The following is a 6,000-nucleotide window of genomic DNA, read 5'->3' as shown; positions in this document are numbered from 1 at the left end:
GGCTTGCTCACAATGCTATTGCCTGCAGCATAAAATATTTTTGGAGTATTAAGCAGACAGGGGGATACCCAGTTGCCTGCATGTATTTTGGTGGTGTCACCCCAATTGAGGTACCAAGTATTTCAAACACCCACTCACTTTGCATCAAAAAGCTGGTCACTCTGGGCCCATGTGCTATTAGTTCAATGACCTCGCTCCATTTCCATTATGACATTAATGCCAAGAACTGGCACAAATGGGCAGATTTTGGGGCTGTGTGTGCGTGCCATGGAGAAGGAATTATCCTTTTATGTGGGTGAGGCGTGCTAGCAAGGGGTTACTAATGCTGTATCCATACTTGCATCAGCCAATGCTGTCTGTGCTGCACCTGGCCTATTGGCTTTAATCTCCATGGATGTCAATCCCATGTTTTCACCAGCACTAAATTCACATGCAAAAATATTTAATAAAAAAATCATCCTCTTCTCTGATAAGCAGGAGCCTTTATTAGTTAATAGAATGAGGGAAACAGAGAACTGTATAGCAATGCGAATGACAAAGCTGTGCCTTCTGAAAGATCACAGTGCAGGAATGTTCCAGGTGTATATTCTGCGAAGCTTCATATGCACACAGTAAATTAAAGCCCTCTCATGTCTCTGTTGTAGGAAGTTTAGGAATCACTATATCAGCTGAGCCATGCTTTGTAGCCAAAGCCTGAAACAATGTTTATAATAAATGCTTTGTTACTTTTCTGAAATGGAAAAAAAAAAATCACTCAGCTCACAATTTCACATCAGCTGGACAAAGACATGAATTTTTCCCCAAAACAGAAATTGAGTTTCTTCCTCTGGATTTTGTCTTGATAATCTTTTCTCAGCAAAGCGAGAGAAAAAGCAGCAACAACAAAAATGCATGTCTTAGTGACTCGTCATTCACTTCAACAAAACCATGATGGCTTGATACCCACTGGAGAAAGGCAATGGCAAGAGACCTATTAATCATCTGAAAGTAGGAGAAAAAGGTACCAATTGATTCACAATCTCTTGAGGACTGAACAACTTCTCTCAAGACATTTTGATGCTTCTGCTTCTGTTCCTGACTGAAAGCAAGAAGCACAAGCCACAAAACTTAAAATAAACATACAATAAAGTTAACTAGATGCACCTCAAGATGGAACCGACTAAATAAGGTTTGAGTTTTGGAGACAAGATAGGGTTGGTTCTCATTTTTATCCAATTTGTTTGTGTGTCTAGTATCTCGGGAAGAACTAAGACAATTTACAAAGTGAAGGAAAAGGCCTTGAAGCTTTTGAGGTCTCATTCACGCTTGTGTATGCAGAGAAAGTAATGAACATATCCTGTGACTGGTCATGAACAGACCTGATCTAGGGTGATTCAGGTGTAAATCTTCTCATTTCAGACATGGTCTTTAAAATGGCCCTGCTTCAGTGGGCTTGTAGCATCATTAAATGTTTCCTTATAATGTGGAAATCATTAGCAAACAGCCTTTTAGGAAGCGTTTTGTTTCTAGGTACCTTGAGCCAGTTGTTAGTGTGACAAATCCTGCCTTGGGTCACAAGTTACAGCGAACTTGGAGGTTTACCCAAGTCACACCACCTCAAGCCAATGTAGCGTGACTGGCTGTCTATTCTCAAAAGGCGCCCAGCACTGGAATAACCAGGTTGCCACAAACTGGGATGAAGGTGACTCTAGAGAGTTGTGTGAGGCCCCAGAACTGGAATAGCAGGGGTGCTGCTGGTTAGGAATAAGGCACATTGCAGGGGTAGGGGCCTGAAGTGTGAAGCAGCCTCAGGACGGAAGTAGCAGATGCTGCTTGTCAGCACTGAGGTACGTTGGTATTGCTGTGTGATGGCACAAGGCAGGGCTATCTGGAGGTGCTGCCTATCAGGACTGAGGGTATGTCTACATCTACAATTTTGCAGCGCTGGTTGTTACAGCTGTATTAGTACAGCTGTATAGGGCCAGCGCTGCAGAGTGGCCACACTTACAGCAACCAGCGCTGCAAGTGGTGTTAGATGTGGCCACACTGCAGCGCTGTTGGGCGGCTTGCAGGGGGGTTCGGGGAACGCGAGAGCAAACCGCGGGGAAGCAGGTCTCCTTCCCCGCAGTGTGCTCTCGCGTTCCCCGAACCCCCCTGTAAGCAGGTCTCCTTCCCTGCGGTTTGCTCCAGTGTTCCCCGAACCCCCCTGCAAGCAGGTCTCCTTCCCCGCGGTTTGCTCTCGCGTTCCCCGAACCCCCCTGCAAGCAGGTCTCCTTCCCCGCGGTTTGCTCCGGTGTTCCCCGAACCCCCCTGCAAGCAGGTCTCCTTCCCCGCGGTTTGCTCTCGCGTTCCCCGAACCCCCCCGCAAGCAGGTCTCCTTCCCCGCGGTTTGCTCTCGCGTTCCCCGAACCCCCCTGCAAGCAGGTCTCCTTCCCCACGGTTTGCTCTCGCGTTCCCCAAACCCCCCTGCTGGGATACCTGCTTATTCCACGGAGGTCAAGAAAAACGCTGGTGAGTGTCTACACCTGATGACCAGCGCTGGATCACCAGCGCTGGATCCTCTACACCCGAGGTTCGACCGGGTATACGGCCAGCGCTGCAAACAGGGAGTTGCAGCGCTGGTAATGCCATGCAGATGTGTACACCTCCTAAGTTGCAGCGCTGTAACCCCCTCACCAGCGCTGCAACTTTGTGGTGTAGACAAGGCCTGAGATGCATTGGGAGAAGTGCATGTAGGAAGCTTGCTCAACTTTTACCTCCACTATGGCTGCCTCTGTCTAGTCAATTGCTCACCCACATGCTGAAAAAATGTCAGTGCTAATAGCTGCAGTGCATGTAACTGAACCTTAGAAGGAAACAAGCAATCTGGCCTGAAATGCTGCACTGTGTGGAGTTGGAGAGAGACACAAAGGCAGCTCAATAAACTAGAAAGCAATGCAAGGGATGGCCAGCTATTCAGAAGCCCATCTACTGTATTTCTAACATCATATTCTAGTGTGCTATCTTTCCTCATTTCTGTCGCTAAATACTGGGATGGTAGATGAGCTATTTTAAAATCCATCTGTTATTATTTAACAAACAGTTTCCTCTCCTAGCACTGCCTCAGCAGTGTGGTAAAAGCTAACACACCAGAATACGTACAAAATGCAGCCACGCTGCTTTGCCAAAGGCACTGCAGAAATGCATGTGACATGCTAATGAAAGAGGTTGTGGGTAACCTCATGGAGATTCAGCTACTTCCCCCTCTACTTCTGCTACGGGAATGCAGGTCAGCACACGGTGTGATACGGTATTTTGGTACCATGAGCTGAGTTCGGCTCAGAGCTACGGTCAGGCAAACAATCTGAAGCCAACAGAGCTGCACCAGTATAAGTGAGAGCAGAATTTGACCCTATGGGTTTATTTTATTGATGCGAAAGCCTCAAAAGGTTTGGAGAATTAGGGACAAACCATCCAGCTGTTACTCTGGTAAAACTTCCACCTAATTCCAATTGACTGGGCAGGCCCTAAATTCAGTGGAAGTCGGATCTGCTCAATACTTCCCAGCTTTCAGGCCATTTACTGGGCGAGGAGAAAGCTGTTGACTCCAGTGAAGAATTCAGGATTTGGCTTACAAGTTGGGAGGATCGACGTTGGGCTTATTTTGCCAGATATTTCCAGCTGTTGCAGGTTCTCAGTAGTAGCAATGATGAAGGTACCAACATAGACCAGGCTCATGCAGCTCAGGAGTTGTCATGCCCATGGGCTGGAATCTCAGGGGAGCTCAGCCTGCTAGCTGGGTGCTGAATGCCTGAAAATCTGGCCTCAGCTCAGCTGCAGCCTGCTCAGAGCAGCTCCAGACAATGGGGTCATAAGGATAGCATTCCCACAATGCCCTTTTTACACTGCATGGAGCTCCTTACCCTCAGAGCTGAACCCCTTCATGTATTCCTCTGTACAACACCCCTGTGAGGCAGGGAAATATTGTCCCTTCGTTACCGATGGGGAACAGAGGCAGAGTGAGGGTACATCTACACGGAAGCGGGGTGGTGTGATTTGTAGCTCCGGCAGACCTACCCTCATGAGCCCTGCTTGAGTCAGTGCTTTAAAAATAGCAGTGTGGCAGCGGCCACTTGGACTAGCCCCCCCAGTGCAATCAATCCACTTCTGGTGGTGGCTTGGGCGAGCCGCCTGGGTACATACCGAGGATCTTCAGAGGGGCTGCACTCTGGGGGCTAAACCGAATTGCTGTTGCCACCCTGCTATTTTTAGAGTGTGAGTTCGAATAGAGCTATTGCATGGATATCTACCCAAGCTGGGAGATTTATCCCCCAGCTACAGTGTAGACAGCCCCAAAGTGGCTTATCCAAAGGCACAGAGACATTTTGGGGCACAGTACAACCCACATCTCTTGATGCTGCCTCGTCAAATGCCCTGACCACCAGACAATCCTTTTTCAAGAGGTGTTAATCAATGGAGGGGAAGCCTTGTTTTCTACCTGGTTAAATTGTTAACCACTCTCCTCCTGTGTGCGGAGTTCAGCAGACATTTTTCTTTTGCTGATTCTATGCAGACCGTGAGAGGAGACACACACATACTGTGCTCTCTCTCATGCAGGCTGCACTTTTTTCTCTTTCCTGCTTCCTTCTCTTAGCCTAAAATCAAGGTCACCATGAAGGAACATATCTGTTTGTCCTTTGTGGGTGGAGAAACAGAACAAAAATATTTATTATTGGCTCATCCTCCAACTGCTTCCAGAGCATGAAGCACGCTATAGAAAGGCTAAGTGTTGTTATCATTTAAATTTAATTATAGTGGAATAGTTAATAGGAAGAGCTGTGAAATGGTTTTCTGAAACAGCTGCTTTGGGATGCGTTGCAGCTAACAGCACCTGAAAGAGCAGAGGTGGGGAGGCATTGCTGTTGCATGCCAGATGGCCACCAAGGCTGTAGGATGAATAATTCCTCCTTGGATATCACAGCAGCATTACGTGAAAACCCACTTCTCTTATCCAGTTACCAGTGATTGCATTATTAACTCACAGCTGTCCTTATAAACCCAGCCACGGAGCCTTGGTGACATCTGCCCAAACCAACCCAGGCAATTAGGTCTCCTGCCTCAATTAATTTAGCCAGGTGCTAAATGCTCCATCTTTAATGCTCCTGGAGGATGGTTGTCAGGAGTGGAGGCAGAAAGTGAAGTAGCTGAGGGCTCACAATTTCCTTCTTTGTAATCTTTAGGTGCGGACACTGGTAAGCACTAGCTCTGGATCAGAAGAGTGACTTACAGACACCTGAGATTTAGGAGAAGTCAGGCACCTCATCCAAGCTGACTGGGTTTACATTGGCATGAACATTGTGGAGTTGCTCAGATCCTGATTTGGCAAAGGACTCAAATACATGCATAAGTCCCAGGAAAGTTAAGTATGTTTTTAAGTGCTTTGCTGAACTGAGGCCTTACGCTGGTGCAAAGTGAGAGTGAACCGGTGCCATTTAATCTGTAGCATTTTATGTTGCCTTTGAACAAGTGTAAGTGACTCCCTCCAGTGTGAGACAATCGGGAATCCAGCCCCTAGGTACTATTCCTGCTGTGATCCTGCTATGTGTGCCCTTCAGAACTCAAGGGAACTGTTTGGGCCAGACCCTGTTCTCACATCATTTCAGCTCTATTGACTTCAGAGGAATTATTTCTCTCATACGCTGGTGTGAGAAGAGAATGAGCTCTCTGTGCTTCAGTTTTCCCTTCGTCAAGTGGGGGTAACAAGGTGTTACCCTACCCCCTGGGAGAGGGAGAGAAGGCAGTGTGCAAGGAGAGAGGTGTGTCTGGAGACTAGCACATGTAAAGTACTGTGTATAAGCAAACCCTTGCTGTTTTGTTGTTATTACTGCACCCTCTGATTGCATGAAATGAGGAACTTTGCTTCAAATTCAAACTGAAACTCCAAAACTTTTTCTGAGGTTCATAAAAACTCACTTAACCTTTTTTTCATCTCCACCTTTCCTCCTTCCCATGGTCACACTCCTCCGCACTTCCTGATTTCAG

This window comes from Gopherus flavomarginatus, chromosome 5 (assembly GCF_025201925.1).
Source record: "Gopherus flavomarginatus isolate rGopFla2 chromosome 5, rGopFla2.mat.asm, whole genome shotgun sequence".
NCBI lineage: Eukaryota > Metazoa > Chordata > Testudines > Testudinidae > Gopherus > Gopherus flavomarginatus.
This window is presented reverse-complemented; position numbering follows the sequence as displayed.